The sequence below is a fragment of the Chrysemys picta genome, chromosome 11, assembly GCF_011386835.1.
Source record: "Chrysemys picta bellii isolate R12L10 chromosome 11, ASM1138683v2, whole genome shotgun sequence".
NCBI lineage: Eukaryota > Metazoa > Chordata > Testudines > Emydidae > Chrysemys > Chrysemys picta.
The window spans coordinates 62,527,055-62,548,731 of record NC_088801.1 but is presented as its reverse complement, the minus strand read 5'-3'; the positions used below and the strand labels follow the sequence as shown (position 1 = coordinate 62,548,731).

General features: G+C 42.5%; 1 protein-coding gene across 1 annotated transcript in view; it reads right to left on the bottom strand.

The window, feature by feature from the left end:
• The window catches only part of CREB1 (cAMP responsive element binding protein 1), a 41,212-nt gene extending 25,170 nt beyond the window's left edge, over positions 1–16,042 (bottom strand). The window contains exon 1 of the mRNA XM_008172518.4: positions 15,790–16,042. The gene's annotated coding sequence lies outside the window, so the exon portion shown is untranslated. The remainder of the gene's footprint in view (positions 1–15,789) is intronic.
• Positions 16,043–21,677: the final 5,635 nt, after the last annotated feature.

Below are 21,677 nucleotides of genomic sequence, written 5' to 3'. Positions count from 1 at the left end.
GCTGTGTAACAATCTGATGTACATAATTAACTTCTAAACTAGGAACATATTTGTAGTGTGAACCTTCACGGGAATCCATGCAATAGTTAGCCCACGATCCAGAGCTGTCCTAAACCTCTCAACACAAGCTGTTCAGGTGAGGACTTCAGGAAGTCAGCAAAGATTTTAGTCTGCAAGCCACAATGAAATATCTATAGCACACAGAAGTGTCATTCTGGATATTATAATGTCTTCTTTAGACCATGAAGACTTCCTAGTCTTCCTTAGGTCATCAGACCTTTCCACAGCATTAAAAGTTCACTGTAAAATGTATATAGTTTACCTATATGCTATTCATGGCTTTTCCATTGACTTAATATTTGTGAAACCCTGTGTATGTGTTCAAGTCTTTTTTTGGTATGTACAGTAAAGCAGTGCTGTGTCAAAGAAGGGAAGACACATTCTTGCTGTCTGACAAACCTTAGCAATGTGTTAATCCAGACTTCTCTAGAGATAAAATCTGGTAGATTTTTAAAAACTTATTTTCTATATCACAAATCTTTTTCATGTTCCATTTAATTTTCCCAAAAAAGTAACTTCAAAAAAACAGCCCTATGCACTATTACTACTTATTAGCTGTATTACCATAGCAATCAAAGACATCATAAATGAAACAAACTGCAAGTTTGCACTCCACTGCACTGCTCATTAAGGTGCAGAAATGCATGAGAGTTTTGAAACAGTAATGGTCGATCTATTTAAATTAAACTCTATTGGTACTGTTCCTCTAAGTTCTCTTGTCCAGAGTCTACATGCAAAAACAGAGACAGAATAGACATCTGTAAAAGAATTTGGGTGAGTGTACATATAACATTTTTGTCATAACCTTACAAAGCGTGTATGATCATTTCAGGTTCAAAATTCAACTATAAACCAGAAATTAACGGAATCAAGTAAGGCAGATACGGACATTGTTGAGAAGCTAAATGATTTCTTTACAATAGTCTTCAACAAAGAGGATGTTATTCCTCCCCCAGATCCACTCCTTTCTGGTAATAAAGATCACATACTACCAGAGACTAAGGTGACAGAAGAAGAGTTGCTGGAACAAATAGATCACTTAAAAAGCAGTCACTAGGCCCAGATCAGATATATCCCAAGAGTTCTGGAAAAGTCTTGAGTGTCTGAACTGCTCGCAAAAACACGTAAGCTCTCATTAAAAAAAGCTACCATCACAGAGAATTGGAGGGTAGCAAATGTTATACCTATATCTAAAGAAAAAAAAAAGATATTGGGTTGATCCAGGGAATTACAGATCAGTAAACTTAACAAATGTGCCCCTCAGTAGCCACCTGTCTCCCTCCTGTACCTCACATTCCCCTGTTCCTCTCAGTCTATTCCTATCCCACATATTCTCCTAAGTGCGAAACTCTCCTTCTTGAACATCACATTCCACTCCCTCTCTGCCTCTCCCTGAATCTCCACACTCCCCTACAGCTCTCACTTTCCACTGAACTGTCACAAAAATCAATTGCTGCCACACTCTGGGGATCTGACTTTTCCTTAACCTGACTTAGACGCCCTACCGGCAGCCAGAAAAGATTTGATTTTATATTTTCTTGTTTTCTACATTAGAAATGGAAGTCTTGTCTCTCCTGGAATACTGTATGGATGAGTGACGAATTGGTATGATCTTGACATCTCATACAAAGGAACTGAACCCTGATTAATTGAAATGGGAAGTGTTTAAAACTCAGACTGTTTAAAACTCTTAGCTGCTATTCAGCTATCACACTTTGGAGAAAATTTCTCATTAAAGATTTAACATCCCGCCCCTTCAAAAAAGGGTTGACCAAACTATCCCTACATATTTCGGAGTCTTCCAGTAAGGTCTCCAACAAAAAAAGGAACATCCCTTGATACATTCCTGATATTTTTTAAGGAAATCATCAAGTAGAAAACCTTTCAGGTCTTCTTCATACAACAAAAATAAGAATAAGGAAAAAAAAAAAAAGATGTAACTCCCTCCCTACCCATTTCATACATCACCTTAAAGAAACTGATACTTAAGACATCTGAAAGCCAAACTATATTTAACAGAATAAATGTAATTACTATTTCAAGAAACACTGTGTCTTTACATAGATACATAGATCCAGTTTTTGAATCTGTAACAAACTGCCTGGATTCCATTTTGACCCCTTCTATGTCACTTGTGTGAAAACATTATTGGCAGTCTTTGGCATTAGATCGGTTCAAGGATGTTCAGGTAGGAAATAATCTAGCATTATAGTACCTTTGTACTGCAGTATCTAAACAAATTTCATGTAGCTTCAATTAATAATTTCACTACTTCATTTTGGCTATCTAAATGACAAACTACCAATAAAAATTATTGGGGCTACAATTATTTTTATCCTCAATTAAAATCTCACAGCAAAGGATGCCAGTGTCTGAACTCGTCGTAAGTACAAAATGTAACATCAGAGCTGTGGAACACACAAGTCAGGAAATGCCTGTGTAGTTTTTGGCACACACTAACTGCAATACAATAAAATTTTCCTTTAACAGGAAGAATGAGAAAGAGAAAATATACACGTAAGATGTCTGAGTGAATGTTGCCTAGCATTCTTAACTACTGAAATTTCCTAATTTGAACGCTTAACAGTACAACCAGAATGTTACACTACTATCTAGGATTTTTTTAATTTAAATTGTTTTGTTTTAAGTAAAAGAGAACATGGTGGTGATCTAATTGCAGTTTATTTCCTGCTGCACACTTTCCATGAACAAATACAAGTGTGCACTTATGTTCTGGTCCTGCAAGCACGTACATGCATAATTTAACTCATATGAGTCATCCCATTGCCAGACATTTGCAGAATCAGGGCCTGAACTAGTAATGCACAAGTACGCTCCTCTTTGATAAACTAAAATTATTCTTTATGAATGACCAAAATCACTAGTTTGACATTTGAAACTTGATATGGACATTTTTTGTATTCTGCCAAAAAAGTGAATGTTTAGAATATTTTTAAATGGGCGTTTTCCCTCACCTTTGCTGAACTTATAGCTGAAAGAGTTTTCCTAAAACTTTTTTTTTTTTTTAAGTATTTACACAGACTTGAAGCAAGTCTGTCCAAAATCTGAATGTTTTGGGAGGCCATGAGCATGTGAAATTCAGGCAAGTGATGGGGGGTGGGGGGAACAGAAAGATGTGTGTGATTTTACACAATTTCTGATTTTTTTTAAAAAAATTTTTAATTTCAGAAATCCAGGTCTTACCTATCTGCAGCTGGGAGTATGCCTCCTAAGCCAGGCAGACAGACACATGCTGGCTCTGCTCAAGGTAGAGCTCTAAAAATAGCAGTGTGGATGTTCTGGCACGGGAGTGGCTTGGATTAGCTGCCAAAGTCCAAACCCACTCAGCTCCTTAGATCCAAGCTCAGGTGGCTAGCCGGAGCCTCCGACCATGCCGCAATATCCACACTATTTTTAGCCCACTAGTTTGAGCAGAACTAATGCAAGTCTGTCTATGCAGGCTGTAGAAATACCCTAGAGACCTTGCTAAAGTATGACCAATGATTTCAGTGGGTTTTGGATTAGACCCTAAATGAGAGGGGTAGATATTTTTATTCAACTCTCTTCCTTTTTTAAAAAAAATAACAGCAAGTTTTGTGACCCAGGAACCTCTTGGTGCCAACTGGCAGAAAGAGTGCATGAAGTTTTACAGGCATCCCCTGGGTCAGATATTAGCATAAATCACTAAAGAGTGGCACATGTGAGGTCTCTAAAGAGAGCCAGCAGCCCCGTGGTTGTCACAATCACTGCAAAATGTATTACAGATAGTATTTAAGAAGTTGTGTGTCTCTACTGAAAATGATGTTCTTAAGGCAGCTAACTAGGAGGTGATATGTCTCAGGCAGATTCCTTTCAAGCAGGAGGTGTGTCTCACACTGTGTATCTATTTGCGCACTGAGCCAAATGTTAATCAAGAGACTGCAAAATCCTCAAGAGATAAACAGCAGGAGGGGATCCTGTTTATGAGTAAAGACAATGGATTGTTGGGGTATAATGCTGGCTATAAAAATGCTGGAAGGACTTTGGGTGAACATTGCTCTGTAAGATATGAAAGTATCTAGATAAGTAAGTGTAGGTGGTAGAATGTTTGTTATGATTTTATTTTATATGTAACCATTTGTTTCCAATATTTCTACTTGCTATTATGTGAATCTCTCTGCTTTTTAAAATAAACTTATACATGTCAATAATGAAAACAAGAATAAGTGCTGTGTGTTAAGTGGAGTGGTGATCTGAAGTGAAATCGGTAAGCTGGGGTATACTATTTCTTTAGAGGCAACAAATCTGTGAATACTGCGAATGTTCAATGGACCAGGGGCTGGATGCTCCAGAGACATGATCGGAGGTCTCCGGGGGTGCCTATCACTAGCTTGTAGAGAAAGCAAGGTCTGCATGGGCCTAGAGGGGAGTGCTTGTGTTGCCTGAGGAGTCAGGGAGCTGACCCAAGGCAGGTACAGACGAGGCTTCCTCATGCTAAGGGCAGGTGACAGCGAGATGCATCACAGTATTTAACTCAAATACCCGATTTCTAACTGTTTAAGATTCTATACCCTGTCCCTTCAACTAAGAACTGAAAAAGCTCTTATTCCAGTTCTCTGGATCCTCCGAAGAGGCTATCAGCAGAAAAAATGAGGACCAAACTTAATATTTGAGGTGGATCTTTAAAAAAGCCACCACGAAAAAGATTCCTCCTACCATCCAAAATACTACCTAACAGAAACAATACAAGGCACAACCCCTACTCCCTTTTAAAAAGTTATTTTAGAAGTCACCTTTAATTCATGAATATGATTTACTGCTTCCAGCTGGATGCACACAGAAAGGATAGTAAAAGAACAATTAGTTTGTTTGCTTTTATTTGAAATTTTGATATATGTTCCAGGATATGAAATACAGTCAGAATATTACTAGTAAATACCTTTGATAAGTATGCAGACAAAAAGAATAAAAACAAAAACAAAACAACCTCCTCCCCAAACACCTCCATGCGCTGCAACTATACAAGCAATAAAGATTCTGAAGGTGAAATTTTGCCCTAGAAAGTATGTGATCAACTTCCATGGACTTCAATAAGCATACCGCACACATTATTAAGTACAAATCTTACGTGGTCTGTTCACTTCTGTATTCCAATTGTGTTTCACTGCAGCTTGGTATCTTTCCTTTTTATTTATTTACTTTTAATAACTTTTTAAAAGTACCTTATTTTTAACCCCACTGAGTTTTTTGTGGTTCTCTTTAATAGTACACACAAAATTTTCCTCTGACAAAAATGAAATGTCAATCACACCTTTTAACTTCGTGCTGATATCAAAGATCAAAATAATGAAGCTACTATAATTCAGAAAGTTGCACTCTTGCTCACTGTAGCAGCACGATAGCCCACTAAAATGATCACTATACTAGACTTGGCCAATGTGACTTAAATACCAAAGTTTTTAACTCCACGTAAAGTGTAGGTGTCAGGTTATTTTTTGATGGCAGAATCTGTCCTATTGTATGCTAAGACACCTACCTCTTCTACAAAACAAGTTCTTGACAGGTAGTGTAGGTCTGGTGAACTAGCAGTCATGCTCAGCAATATTCTGTTCGCTAATGGGTTTAATTTCTGGTCCTAGTCAATCATTCCTTTTATCTTTGGCCAGAATCATGCTGGGTATAGAACTGAGGACTGGAGAACGAAAAGGACACATGAGAGTTTACATTTCTTGACAACTTACCTTGAAGCCAGTGACTGTAGCAAGTCATAAATTGAACCGTTGTACAACTGTCACTTGAGTCCAGCATTAAACTACAAACCAGTTTCCATTTTGATTGGCAGTTAAAAAACATAGCTACTATCACATCAGTATTAAGACATGGCAATTGGTTTATGATCTCAAATGGGGGCCCCTATACCTCTGCTCTCAAATACTGCAGCTCCCTAATGTAAGGCGGTACAACACAGTGATTCTCTTCTCTTTTGCTATTTAATAGCATGAGAAATGTTTTGGGGAATCTCCTTTAGTGATAGAAGGTTCAGAACGTTAGCATCTGATGTCCTTTGGCTGAAAGAGCTAGGCAGCTCAGAATAACAGAGAAAAGAGCTAATTCTGAAAGCAGACCCCTTGAGAGGAAGTGAGAGACCGAAGCAAACAGAATGCAGGGTAATGTCTGTGTGAACAATAAGAAAAATGACAGAGACAGGAAATGAAGATGCCAAGAGACCCAGGAAAGAAGCAAAGGCAGATTAAGCGCCACTTGAAGAGGCAAACATGCACCCGTTTCCTCAGTGTGTGGAGTTTATCAGGATTTGGAATTGATGGCAGACCTATCATTTTCATTTAAATAGAACATTTATTTTTTCCCCCAAGTATATTCTAATCTCTGAAGACCCCATCCAGTTAGACCTAGAATAACCACTTCAGGAAAAAGTGAGATGAACCGATTTAAGGATCTTGATCCACGTGCCACATTGGCTTCATACATACCAGTTCACTGGGTGAGGGTCAGTGCATACAGAACTGATCCACCAGCTGCAGAGGCTACGGTAGTCCTGAACCTCTGTGGCCTGGTGTTGGTGGTGGGTTCCCCCTTTACAGGGAAGTTTGCACATATCTCAGTCACTTAGGCTGCATGTTGAGTGTACGATTTTCTATAAGGCAATAACTAGTTACTGCCGAGAAGTGGGTAGTGAAGGGTATATTAGTAATACAGGGAAACTTGGTTTAAACAACCAGTTAGGGGAGCAAAGACTGGTTGCTCAACAGAGGAGGTCTCCTAAGAAAGGTGAAGTAGAATTGTACTCATATTTGGGGGATACTTTGCAGCTGGTTTAAGATATCAGGCTGTCTAATAAGAATAGTCTCTTGTGCAGACTTTGTTTTTTCTCTGCAGTGCAGAGATTCACAGACTGATCATTCAGTCCCTCACAGACTGGTTAAATTAACAAAGTCAAAGTTACTCTGAAATTTTAATTTCCTTTAAAAAACTGACATCTAAGTTTCCTGTTGCAGCTTTCTTTAAACTACTGCCCTCTGAAAAAGTCAGTAGCTCAAAACTTATCTGCAGCCATAGAACACTAAATTAGACCTGCAGTAATCTACTAAACCTGAATGCTGCACATCCATATGCAAGAGGCAATCTTGCAGCTATACTAGAGAGCAAGGAAATTGCCTCAGTACAGGTGTTTCCTTATCTGATTTATATGGGTACACTTAGAGGATCTGTATAACGGATACATATGTATGAAGGCTATAAAAGCAGGTATAAAAAAAAACCCACTACACATTGTATTAGATGGAGTGCCATTATTTGTAGTCTTTCAAGCCAAACTAATTTGTTTGTGGACTGTGAGTTAACGTTACAGTGTGAACATAGACTGCAATCCTTACACTGATCAAGGTATCCCATTTTAGGATTGGATTGATGGCCCAGAGAGATCACAATCAGAATGGGGGTGCCATCCTGGGCTATTATGTACATAAGGTTATGTTTTGAAACAAAATCCTAGCGAAAATCCCTAAGCTTCTGGAACTAAATAGATTCCAGACAACAAAACATGTCTTCTCTCCCTTCCCATAACACTGGGTGGAAACTCTGAGTAGCTAAAAATTGTTATTCAGTCACAAAAAAGTAAATGATAAATTAGTCTCAGTGCTTGATTTCTATTATCCAGGCCACTCCTTTCCTTTCTATGTTGCGGTGGATTTGAACACTAAGACCATCTGAGCATGAAGCAAAATACTGGAACTTGAAAAATCTACTGCTGAAGCTCCAAAGTGGTAAAACCAACATTTACAGTCAGAATGATTTTGTATTATAAAGACTGGCAATTGAGTCAAGACGTTCGGTGCGAGAATGTCAAGTTTTAGATGTGATCAACAGGATTACTAAATTCTATATACAAGGTAACAGAATGTCAGACAACTACTCTTTCTCTATGCTCAGATTTTATAAGTTGATCAGAAGTGACAACTTCATTTTGAATGTATCTGACCCACTTTAGAATCTAGAGCACTAAAGTAAGCACTATTGTAAGTCAGGTTGTACAAAATCATTGCTTCGTGTATAAACGGCAGCTTTTACAGGCGTAGATTATTAAAAAAACATTTTTCATTATGTTTGATATTTGATATATGTTTGATGTTTGATACACGATAGTTCAAATATTCAACCCCAAACATATGAATAAGAGGTTATGTCACATGATGAACACTGACAAGACTTTTGTTTTAAAATTTGTTTAATGAGTTCATAAGGGGAAAAAAAACCAAAATGGACATGTTCACTGATTTTCTTCTACTAGTTTATTAATGGATTACTATGTGAAGTGATCATCTGGAAGCAAGATGGCTAGAAATAACAGAGGCCAAATGTTTATAGTGAATTAAGAACAATAGTCAATATCTATGAATTCAACATATAGAGTGTTATTGTTTTAAAGTTTTACTCGCTCCATTATGCACAAAATAAAAGTATTTAGAAGCCACGTGCACTCAAGGTCACCCCTTAAATTTTGGGACACTTACAAAAAATATTATACACACACCCCCCATTCTCTACAACTACTTTTGTCTTTCAGGCTCCACTAATTTTGAAACAAAATTGTTAATGTCATCTTGCTTTAACTGAACTCCCCTATTTAACTCAATGTCACTACTCTTGTCAACTGTTTCTGAAGCGATACAAGGAGACTTGACTCTATACTCATTGTCCTAATATACTAAAACAATGTAACTTGTAAGCCACTTTTGGCAGCACCCCAAAAAACCCCTAAACCTGCTAAATTTAAGCCAAAATTACTCTGCCTTAAAAAAAAAAAAATCACTCGGTGAATAGTTTTTCCATGTATTTTTAATCAGTCTGGCTATTGTAGGAAGGCATTCTCAAAAGAGGGTCTTGCAATATGCCTTACGGGTGGTCACAGTCTGGATTACTCTGACCTCCACACTCAAACCTCCCAACCTAGAACACTAATACTTCATCTTGAATTTTGAGAACTGCATTGCTCCAGAGCAGCATAGCTGTCTTTCTAGGTACAGGATGGAGATGTGGTTCTGAGGTACTGATGACTTTAAAAATCAGGACTAAGATCTTGAACTGGCAATGGAATCAGACTGGGAGTCAGGAGAGGGAGTGGAACACATGGGTGAGGTACCTGCAGCAGCTTGTCCTGTTGAGGTAGTGGGAAGCCTCTTCCTGCACAAAACTGGAGACTCGGCTTTGCTTCTACGTTCAGCCCTGGTACAGTGAGTTACAGTGATCCAATGTGGAGATAACAAATGCATGGATAAGTGTGCCCAGATCCAGAAAGAGGTGGAGTTTCTTAGCCAGCTACAGATGAAAGGTGTTTTTTTATTTTCCTGTGCTGATGCTATTTTATCTTTTAGTCAAACATGACTTCAATGGAAAAGGAGGACAATGTCCAGCTTAGTTCTTAAATGTATTTCCCTGCTTCCAACCAGTATCACTTCTGTCTTGGTTGGACTGAGTTTGAGCCAGCTGCTCTTCATGGATATTGGCACATGTTTGTGATGCTGTTGGTTGCGTTGGCGTAAAATAAAACAGACAGGTAGGTGCCAATGGTGCACCTTTGGCATCAGTGCCCCAGATGTCTTACCATCTCCATAAGTAGTCATGTAGATACTGAAGAGGAGGGGAAACAGGATGGATCCTCAAGGGACCTCACAGGGCAGGGCCTTTGGGATGAAAAGCATCACTACTCTCTGTCCCCTGTTGGAGAGGAATGATTTGAGCCACTGTAGTTCTGCTCTGTGTACTCTAGTTATGTCATGAATGTGAGTGGAAAAGGAGCACCCCATGCTTGGCTGGAGCCAAAACTACAGGCATATCAAACAGTATGTGCATTAAGTCTCTCTCCATTTCCGGGAGGAGATCATCTTTTAGTGCGCCTGATTGCAATGTATCCAGGATGTTGACAGAATCACAAGATAGAGTTTGATTGTCACTATTTTATCAATGATTTTGCCTAAGCCTGGGAGTCTGGGGATGGGATGGTAACTAGAAAGGTTTGCTGAGTTCAGTGCTGGCTTTTTGGGGATTGGGTAGGCAATTACATTGTTCTTACATTAGCTTCTCTGAAAAAAGTGTGGATTATTTATTAGCAATGGGCAATATTGTTCTTTGGCTTTCACCAACCAGAAGAAATGGGAACTGCTCTGCAATGCACCTTAATCCTAACTGGCAACATTCTTGCTAATCCAGTTTTAGGCATAATTCTTACTTTAAAAAAAGAGAAAGAGAGAGGCCAAACTGCATATCGTTTGAGATAAGGACAGAACTAAGGCCAAATTCACCACTGTCCTGCAGAGTAGGAAGCATCATCAGTGAGTTCTAAGGGGCAGTGTCCCCTGAAAAATATACTGCCTGCCTTGCTCCAGCAGCTGAAAGGGACTGCTCAGATCCCCACCAAGATGCTGCCCCTGGACTCTGTTTGGAGGTTTCACATTTCATATTATTTATAATCGATATTATCATAGCACCTATAAGGTTCAGATGAAAGAACATGACATTTTGGAGTTCTTACTTTCACCTGACTACCTGGAAAAAGGGGGACCCAAGGTGTTCTCCCACCTTGCCTCTTGCAGGGATCTCTTCCTTGCCCCCATTTCCCCCCCCTCCACCTATGACTTTTGACAAGGGATAGCTATGTTCCCCACACACATGTCCAGGTTTCGGAAAGGGGGGAACATCTCCCCTAGATCACCCACATACTTTGGCCAGTCACAGCTTCAGTATGGACAAGTTTACATGACTTTGGTCACTGTGGACAGAAGCAGTTAAAATAATCAGTCTTTGGTTCTTGTCTCCGCCTATACTTGGAATCTGCATCTACTGGAGTCACTCTGTGAGAATGAGGCACAAGGGAAAAGACTCTTCCTATCCTGTTCCCCTGCAGGAGTTTTTAGAGCAGCAAGAGAGAAAGAGCCATGGCTGTGATCAGTTTCACAGAGCGTGACCAGAATCTTGTTGTTTTCATGGTACTGGTTTTATATTCTCTCTAGAGGAAGTTCTCTACACCCCAGTAGGGTCTGGATTTTTTAAGCCCCGCTTATATCTCCTACTGCACTTTGTGGAGAGCACACACAAGTACATTTGAGGGTACTGCCAGAGAAGCAGAACCAGAGGAAGAGTTTAGCAGAATAGGGACCAATTCAGGCAAATCATGCATTCTTCTACTGTTCAATGGGGTTTAGAAGGAAACCCATACAGGAAGAAGGTTATCGTATTCAACCCCTGATCAGATGTGCTGATGGTCTGTTTGCAGAATGAAATAATGTTCTATTCTCTGCTGCTATTGAGATGCCAAGCAGAAGGTTTAGAGCAGTGTCTACATAACAGAAGAAGAGATGTAATCAAAGTGGCAGAAAGTTCTGGGAAATTCTGTTGCAGCTAGAGCAGGGGTGGGCAAGCTTTTTGGTCTGAGGGCCACATCGGGTTTCTGAAATTGTATGGAGGGCCAGTTAGGGGAGGCTGTGCCTCCCCAAACAGCCAAGCATGGTCCGGCCCCTATCCGACCCCCCCTGCTGCCCCATCCAACCCCCCCCGGGACTCCTGCCCCATCCAACCCACCCTTCCCTGTCCCCTGCCGGCGGCCCATGCACCCCTCCCTGTCCCCTGACTGCCCCCCACCACCCCACCAAACCCCCTCTCCTTCCTGATGCCCCCCCAGGACCCCTGCCCTCATTCAATGCCCCTGTTCCCTGCCCTCTGACCACCCTGACCCCTATCCACATCCCAGCCCCCTGACCACCACCCCAAACTCCCCTGCCCTCTATCCAACCAAGATGTAGGAGTATGTAAGATCAATGCTCAAATTTGGACAGTTTGAGAGAGAGAGAGATATATATATATAATAAATAAATAAATAGGTTGCCATTTTTGTTCTTGATGTGCTCATACCTATCAATAAAAGACTCCAGCCAGGCCTGCTAATTGCAAAGAAAGCATTGAAGATGGGAAGGTAGCATGTAACTGCTAGGCATTTGTAAAGAAAGTAGATATCGCTTAAGTAGGGCCTTACCTACATTAACAAAATTTGCAGCTACATAGCGATGTAGAGCTCTGCGCTAGTGCAAAATAGGGCTTGTACTGATACTTTTTATGCCAGCAGAAAAAGTGATTTACTGCAGTAATTTGTGTCAGTGTGGCACATGTACAGTTGATGACTGTAGCAGCATAACACCACCACTGCAAGTTTTGTTTTGCAGATGGACCCTAGGATAATCTTACTGTCAATATTGTTAGTTATGTCACTGATGATTAAAGCAAGTAAGGAATAATCAGGTTCTGAAGATTTACCCCCTCATGTTAAGGCTATCAGTACTTGGGAGATACCATTACCCCCTGTCCCACTCCCACTCTGACCTATGAAGGCAAAGGGGAGCCTAAGGTGGCACATAAGCCTCTCCACAGCGGAGCCAGAGTCCAGCTGGGCAGCCAACACCCAATGGGCTGGCCTTTCCCCTCTGCTAGAAGTTCAGTCTCCTCCCTTCCCAGGACAAGATTCCCATGCAATCTAAAGAGGGCATTCAGTTTATTGACAAAAATCTAGACACCTTCACTGCAAACTAATTTAAGCTTTAATATTTTGATGAGGGGAGTAATAAAGTTCTTAAACAGGTATTTTGCAGGTTAGAAAGCAGTGATTGTGATCTTACTTCCTACCCTCAAATAGAATAGGTTTGGGAGGGATGAGAGGTAAGTCTCACAGATGTAAAATAATAAGATGCAAGTATTTACTGTCACTTTACTTACGTTTTTTTTTTGTACAAAACACCCAAAATCCACTTCACTATGAATTACACAAAACAAAAGCATGTTATATTTAATTACTGAATCACCAGCCCCCTGGCACCCTCAAGATCAGGTCATTGCTCACTGAAATCAACGGAAATGGTGCTGTATCAGCCCTTCAGTTTCCTAAGATTTTCAAGCACTCCTCTATTGTCAAGTTTATACTACTCAATGCAGGAATCAGGAATAGTATGTGGCTTCCACTGCAAAGAGGCAAGACACTAGTAGTTAAGAGAGAATTCACATACATGAGAAATAGGCTCTAAGTGAGCAGGTAAACTAACATTTTTGTGAATGATAAACTGTCTTAAAAAAATTAATTTTGGGACATCCCAGGATTACAGTTTCTGTAATTTAAACACCCCAATCTTGCATTCTGATTGGTACAAATAGACCTGATTACAGGACTGAGGCCTAAAGTGTCTCCAAAAAACAAAAACAAGCTAAACAGAAGGGGAATGAAGAGACTCTCACCAGAGTATTTCAGAACATTTTTTTAACCACAATAATCCATCAACACATGGTACTCTGACCCTTTACATTCATCTCTTTGCAGGAGTGGAAGGAAACACTCAATATTCCTACATAATTTCCAGCTTTATATACACAAGAACCCCTGGAAAAAACTTAAAAACTGATTTTTCCCCCTAACTGAAGAGTTTTATTTCTTTCACAGGGTTGATGGCTAGAGTCCTTCCAGAAACACTGGGTTGCCAGTGTGAGTTTATATATTAAAAAAAGGAAAAAATTGTTTTGCAGGGAAAAGACAAGTCACACGTACTTTAGAAAAATGAATTAAAAAAAACGTTTTAAACCTACTGTAGGAATCACAAGGGCGCCAGAACTTTTGCAAAAGTGGGGGGGGAACAGGCCCCCTCCACACACACACAAATTGCACTCTTTGGGCAGGCATGAAGCAGCACCAGGAGAGGCTGCACTTCATGAGGGGGAGCTGATAAAGTGGGAGAGCCAGGCCCCACATCTCCCCCAGGTTCCAGAACCCTTGTATCACAATAGTGCTTAAAAAAAAAAAAAAAGTTGATAACATTGTGCCCTTAAATTAGCTGCACAGTATTTTAAAAGGTTACTGTACAAGAAGATGCAGAATCCTAAGGCTGAAGCAGGTGTACAACAGCAAGTGAAAAAAATCACAGATTAAGAATTTCTAGTATAGACATTGAAGAGAGAAGAATAAAAACTGCAGTCACAATTATCAGAAAGTATAAAATACCTAAAGATTTTTCAGAATTATGGGTAACGTGGCAGAGATAGCAAATATTAACAGAAATTTTGAGGAATAGTACAGGTCTAATCCAGCTATCATTCTGTCTGCAGAATTCTCACTGAAGAAACTTGCAGATTAGTGGCAAGAGCGAGTGCTGACCCAAAGCTAACTACAGTTATGCTTATGGTGAAATTCATTTTTTAATATTTTAAAGTATTAGCAAGATTGTGTATCTTTCTACTGCTATATACCAGAAGTATGCTACAAACAGAGATCTGTATCTTTATTATTTGCTCTGTGATATAAGCCTCTGCAGTATTTCGACTGAACTTTCATTAAAAACAAGGTGGTGGTAGACTTTGGGAAAGTTTCTTCTTCAGGCCTTTCAGAACTGAATATTTGCATACCCCCACTTTGAAAGAGGATCCCATCAAATCAAGTCTGGGCCAAAACATAAACTCTTTAAAAGTTTTTATTGGAGGAAAAACTACTTCTGTAACAAGCTAAAAGCATTACACGTGTTTTTATATAGTTTAATTACAGTTTCTTTAAGCAGATATTCCAGGACAGCACAGTGGAGCATACCAGTCAGAAAGTGAAATTGTCTATAAACGAGTGAAACTAACTAGACTGTTCAGTATCGAAACTGAATGGAATAAGCATGAAGAGAAAAAGCTTTTAAAATTCAGTTTTAATCTAAGAGATATTTGTGCCATACATGATGGGGTGTGTTAACAGTAACTGACCCTGAAAACTGAACTGTCTGCCCGCAGCCCTTGCAGGCTTCAAAAATACACCTTTCAAGAGGTCTATTTCTCACAAGAGTAAAATATCGCCCTATTCTCACATCTCGCGTCTTGACGGGGGGAAAAGGGGAAGAGACTAGCTTCGGGGCCGAGCCGGGCCTGGCGGGGCAGGAGAGCTGGGGACGATCCGCTAAGGGGCTGGCCCGAACTTGAGGGGGCCGGTACAACCAGCCGGACTCTGAGGGGCGGAGGGGACCGGGCAGCTCAGTGGGGGGCGCGGGGGAGCCCGTCCGGGCTTTGGGAGGCGGGGGATGCAGTGCGGAGCCGGGCTGGGCTTTGGGGGGCAGCTGGAGGGCTGATCCGCGGCAAGGGGGTGGGGAGGGACGGGCTTTGGGCGGTTGTTGAGGGAGGACGATCCGTGGGGGCGGGCTGAGGGGACCAGCCCGGGCTCGGGGGGGACGATCCGCGGCGGGGCCAGCGCGGGCTGTGGGAGGCACTAGCGAGGCGCCACTTTCCTGACAGCGGCTCCTCGGACCTGCGGCGCCCTGGTCCCGGCCGGCGCTCCCGCAGCAGGGCTCTCCGGAGGCGGGAAAGGAGCGGTCCCCACGGGGCCAGCCCTTCTCCCCCCGCGGCCAGGCGAAGGCACCGCGGCAGCCGCGGCTCCCCCTTCCCCCGCCGCGGCCGGGCTGCCCCAGGCTGGGCCGGGCGCGCTGCCCCCGCCGCGCTGAGCGCTGGCTGCAGCCAGAGCGGCTGCGGGCCGGCTCCAGCCGCCATTACTCTTTGTTCGCCGCGCTCGGAGCGGCGGCGGCGGCGGGGATGTTGCAGGGCTCGGCTCGGCTCCATCTTTAAAGCGGGCGCCCCTCCCGCTGGCGGTGCAGGCCGGGCCGCGTCCTGCGCCTGTTGCTCCCTGCGCCCCGCCGGCTCCATCCCCCCCTCGGCTGGGCGCCTTCCTCCTCTTACCGGTTACGGGCTGCTCCGTCACTGCTTTCGTTCGCGCCTAGGCTCTCGCCGCAGTTTTATTCTCTCCCCCACGTAACACACCGCGTCAAACTACACCTCCGCCGCGTCACTCACACACAAGGCTCTCCCAGCCCGGCGACAGGCAGGCAGCGGCCGACTGAGGAGAGCCAGCCAGGGAGCAAGCGCCGAGAGCGCCGCGGCCCCGCGCGGAAAACGCCGAGCTCTCACGGAGAAGGCCGAAGCCACACAACGCGCGGCGGCGCCCGAACGCAGCCGATCGGAGATCACGGAAACAGCCGGAAAAGACCGAAGCGCCGACCTGGGCTCACGGCAACTCCCGAATGAACACGGAAAAGGCCGAACGGCCGACCGGGTTTACGGCAATGCCCGAACGGGTACGGAAAAAAACGAAGCGCAGGACAACTAGCACGAAAACTCCTGGCAGCGCCCGAATATGTACGGACCCTGCCGAAGCGCGGGGCAGCGATCGGAAACTAACAGCAACCCCCGAAAGTTCACGGAAATGACCGAAGTTCCTTAGGAGCGAGTCGCTGGGAGTGGCCACGAACGGAGAGCTCAAATCTCCGGAAATGGCCGAAGTTCGGGGGAGAAGCACGGAAATTCCCGATTGGGGTTGGCCTGCAGGGTGGTGGATGCTCGTGGCAGGGAGTCTAGCGCCCAAATAAAGAACATAAGAATGGCCGTACTGGGTCAGACCAAGCATCCACCCGGCCCAGTATCCTGTCTGCCAAAAGCAGCCAATGCCAGGTGCCCCAGAGGGAGTGAACCTAACAGGCAATGATCAAGTGATCTCTCTCCTGCCATCCATCTCCACCTTCTGACTGACAAACAGAGGCTAGGGACACCATTCCTTACCCATCCTGGCTATTAGCCATTCATGGACTTAATCTCCATGAATTTATCTAGCTCTCTGTTAAACCCGGTTATAGTCCTCGCCTTCACAAGCTCCTCAGGCAAGGAGTTCCAGAGGTTGACTGTGTGCTGTGTGAAGAAGAACTTCCTTTATTTGTTTTAAACCTGCTGCCCATTAATTTCATTTGGTGGCCCCTAGTTCTTATGTTATGGGAATAAGTAAATAACTTTTCCGTATTCACTTTCTCCACACCACTCATGATTTTATATACCTCTATCATATCCCCCTTAGTCGCCTCTTTAATATCTCTCCTCATATGGGGCCCATTCCAAACCCCTAATCATTTTAGTTGCCCTTCTCTGTACCTTTTCTAATGCCAATATATTTTTTTGAGATGAGGAGACCACATCTGTACGCAGTATTCAAGATGTGAGGTACCACGGATTTATATAAGGGCATTAAGATATTCTCCATCTTATTCTCTATCCCCTTTTTAATGATTCCTAACATCCTGTTTGCTTTTTTGACTGCCGCTGCACACTGAGTGGACGTCTTCAGAGAACCATCCACAATGACTCCAAGATCTTTTCCTGATTCGTTGTAGCTAAATTAGCCCCCATCATATTGTATGTAAAGTTGGGGTTATTTTTTCCAATGTGCATTACTTTACATGTATCCACCTTAAATTTCATTTGCCATTTTGTTGCCCAATCACTTAGTTTTGCGAGATCTTTTTGAAGTTCTTCACAGTCTGCTTTGGTCTTAAGGGCAACTGAGAATCAGTCCCAAAAGCTTTCTTTCCTAGGCTTCTTGGTAGACCTGGGAGGTTCCCCATAGATAAGAAAATCTCACAAGAAAATGAAATTGCATACAACTAGAAATACCCTGCACCCTCAATTGTGGGCACAGCAAACAATTCTTTACTATACAACAGCTCAGGTATGGACATGAGTCTTGGTAAAGCAGAACTAAGCCATTTATATCTGGGATGCTGTGGCAGCTACCTAATTATTGGCTCTCTCTAAAATAACTTGATCAGTTCACAAGGGGTTTTTGTTTGGTTTAGGGTGTGAGTGTATTGTGTATCTCTGTGTGAAAAAAATATTGAGGAAAAGTTATTGAATAAATTTTTGCATTGACTTATGACAGTGATAGTTATTCTTATCTCTTGGGGGAATAAGTTTCATAGGCGATGCCCTGCTCCTGCACACACAAGTCTTCCATTATTGAAGTTTAAGTGTTCCAGACAGGGGCAGTGCTCTGGGGTAAAGGAGATGTAGAGCTGTGTGTTAACTGCCTGCCATTGACACTTCAGCCCATGCTATTTCACCAGCTCTTCCAATAGCTTTGTATCAATACTGAGTAATACCGGGGAGATGATTGTGCCCTGTGGGACTCCACAGTTGAGAACTCTGGAGGAGGAACAATTTGCCATAATTATCCTCTGGGTTCAGTCTGAGAAGGAGGACCTGAGCCATTTCCATTCACCTCTGTAGCGTCTTGGAAGTATTTTCTGATTAATGGTATCAAATGTCATGGGGAAATCCAGCAGGATGCATTACATCCCTGTCTATGGACAGGAAGAGATTGTCCACCCGAGCAACAAATGCTGTCTTTATAACATGCCATAGCCTGAAACCCAATTTACAGCCCAAGCAATATCTCCCCAAAATAACTGCATGAACCAGACTCTACAATGTAATTCTTATTGGCTAATTTTGGAATATTACAGCAATTTGTTAGATTTTGTGTGTGTGTGTGTGTGTATATAAGAAAATGCTTACCCTTTTGATACTTATGTCACAATACCTCCAGGTGGCATTGTATATGAAGGTTTTTTAAATAATTTGATTTTGTAACTTCAGTTTAAACTAGATGGAAATATTTCTTCACTGTTGTATGCAATTACTGTATAGCAAACCACCACTAATAACTACAACAGTGTCACACAAAAGTACTCAATATCTCTTCTACCTCATTAGCTGATGGGCTTTTTTAACTTATGGCTCTCCGGCTGACTCATTTTTCCTTACAAAATCACTAGGTTCATCACTGGGACTGGGGTTGTGAATCGTGTTCCAGGGTCTCTTAATGTCCCGCCCCACGGTTGAGGCGTAGAAGATCTCTATAGTGGAGCTGGATGTGAAATTCCCCTCTGCGGGAAGAGGAGTAGAGCTCTGTGAAAGTTTTGTACATGTTCTTGTGAAATTGCATGCCAGCTATTTTGCCATCTCACTCTGGGCCCTTTCCCACCCAAGCCTGCCACATATTCTCCCCCTGTGCCCCAATAAAATCAGAGTGAAACATTGAAGATAGGCAAAACTGGGACTTTAAGATGCAAAGCCATCTTTACCTAAAAATGAATGGACGTTTCCCAAATGCCTGCATGTTCATTTTCACTGCTGTCTCAGCGGGGAGCTCCCCCTTGTAAAAATGTGCCATCACGATGTGCTGATTATTCAGAATGTCAAATATTATCCAAGACAAAGCTGCTGTGGGGGATCAGTCTCCTTCATCCTTCCTACATGCACAGAGTTGCTTTACTTGATGCTGAGTGAAACCCAGCAAGATTAATTAGTTTTCTTCACTATTAAGCCTTAAAGGCAAATTAATTAGCTTTGTAGAATTCAAGTCAGTTTCCCCTGGGCAGCTGGCTCCTTGTGTATAGCACTAATTGTCCATTGCCCGCTGCCTAAGGTACTTTCAGGCTAGTGGCAGACAACTGATCAAGGCAAAATCATAGATGGCTGCAATATGTGGCAGATCCTCTGTACATAAATAATAATCTGGACTGGTTTCTTCTTTTCTCACACCTGGTATTGCACAACAATATAACATTGCTAAAATAAACATACACACTTGCAGGGCTCTGGTCAACACCCCTGAAATGAAATCAGGGCTCCTGAAAAAGAAATACAAAAGTACTCTCATCAGGGAACGTACCATAAAAGCCTCTTATTGCCAAATCCTGGAGGACCATGCAGCTGCACCAGGCAGAGCAATGTGGGACCTGGGGAGCTTGTGTAAGCGGTCCATTGAGCACAAGAGTTATTGAAGAGAGGAGAAGATGCGATCCTGTGTCCTGTGGATTTCCAGCTACACTAATTATTCGCTATTCTCCCAAGCAGAGAGAGAGTGAGCGCTTGTTTGGGCCATTCTTGACACTGCCACTGTAGGGCCTTCTAAGAAGGAAGGATTCCTTCCAGTGCACAGTCAGAATATGGGAACCATGTCCCAGATAGACGATCTGCATCCAAAACTGAATCTAGCACCATGACTCAACACCTGCAGGCCAAACCCCCAGAGCCTTCAGGCATAAATCGTGAACAAATCTAGGCCCCTTAGGGCCCAATTGTCAGGATCCCAGTGAATGCTTTGATTCTGTGGCCACAGAATCCACGCTTGGCTGAAGAAGTCTGCTCTAGAATCTAAACTCTCCTTCTAGATCTTATGGTTCCATCTCCTATGGCTCCAAATAAACCCTTCCAAACGTGAGATGATTGTAAATTGATGCAGCACCTTCCAGAATCTGCAGAAGATCTGTAGCAATAGCTCTGAATTCGTCTCATTTGGCTCACTCAGAAATCTAATGATAATTCAGATGTCAGCATTGTTAACTAGGTCACTGTTGATCATTTTAGCAGAAACATTATCTTATCTGTTTATCCCACAGTTCCAAACGACCTTTAACACCTCCCAGGTTATCAAAAGGCCTTCACCAGCCCCTCACTGCCAATTTCTACAGTGCAGGCTATGTTGTCAATACAAAAATCTGCAGCCCATTGAAAATTTAGAAGCAGCATAAAATTGAATTTAGCATCAAAATATATTACATAAGAAATATTCTGACTGTATGATTCATTTTCATACTGCATTCAGTTAATGGGGCCAGATCCTTGGCTGATGTGTATCAGTGTAGCTCTATTGAAGTTAAATGGCCCCAGATGTTCAACAACAGAGTGCCTCCTCCCATTAAGAATGTGTCTCCATTACAGAACCACTGGGTGTGAAACATACCTGCTCCTGCCCTCCCCACAAGTGTGGACAGGGATAACTGAGCTTAATAGCTGTTATGGCAAAGTATGATAGGGACTTAGCAGAATGAAGGGTCTAGCACACTTCACTGAAGTGAGCTTTGGATTCAGTTGACCATGCCACACAAGTGGAACAACTGATTCTGACACCAATGAAGGGTAAGCGGTGGGGCTGCCATGTCTGGTATCCCCATGGCAAACATGGCAATTTTGTAGTGTGGACAATCCCAGATCATGACTTTCTGGGGAGAAAACAAAAACAATCCAAAGGCATATTTCCATAAGCCAATGTCTCGGATAGGTTCATCCTCCATTTTGGTCTCTGATTCTGAGAAGGCGGAGATTTAACTTCAGATGTCTACAGATAAGAGCATTCTGTGGCCCCATTTTCTTCTTGATTCAGGGAGATTCAGGGAGACTTGCTCGCTTATCAAGATGAGAACAAATACCACAGACATCTGAAAACCTACCACAGAATTAGTGTCTCCATGAAGAATAAGAATCACCGGATTTTCCCAGATCTTTATTACTTAAATAGCTCTAAATACAAAGGCAACTTAAAATAAAATAACCAAAAATAGAAATGTTTTTTCCAACATCTTCCCACTGAAAGTTAATGAACTGCAGCTCAGGTCTGCCTCAACTGCATTTCGACATTTACTGTCACTCAAAGTAGTAAATCTTCTTGGCCAAATACAGGCTTTACAAGAAGGCAAATCGCACGCTCGATTAGTCCAAGGAAATTGGTGACTTTGTTTAACCTCTGCAATTTGAAATATGGATCCTTCTGCAGTGGAAACCTGCGTGGAGTGAAGTCACTTTTTTCATTGAGCAAATGGAGGAAATCCTCTCTACTGAGCAAAGTCAAAACAGATGGAGCATGTGCAGGAGCTGTAGAGGGAGGGGATGCGATCACCCTCCTAGGTTCTTACACTGTGCAGAACAGAGGAGCTTCTCTTCATGACTACCACTGCAACTCC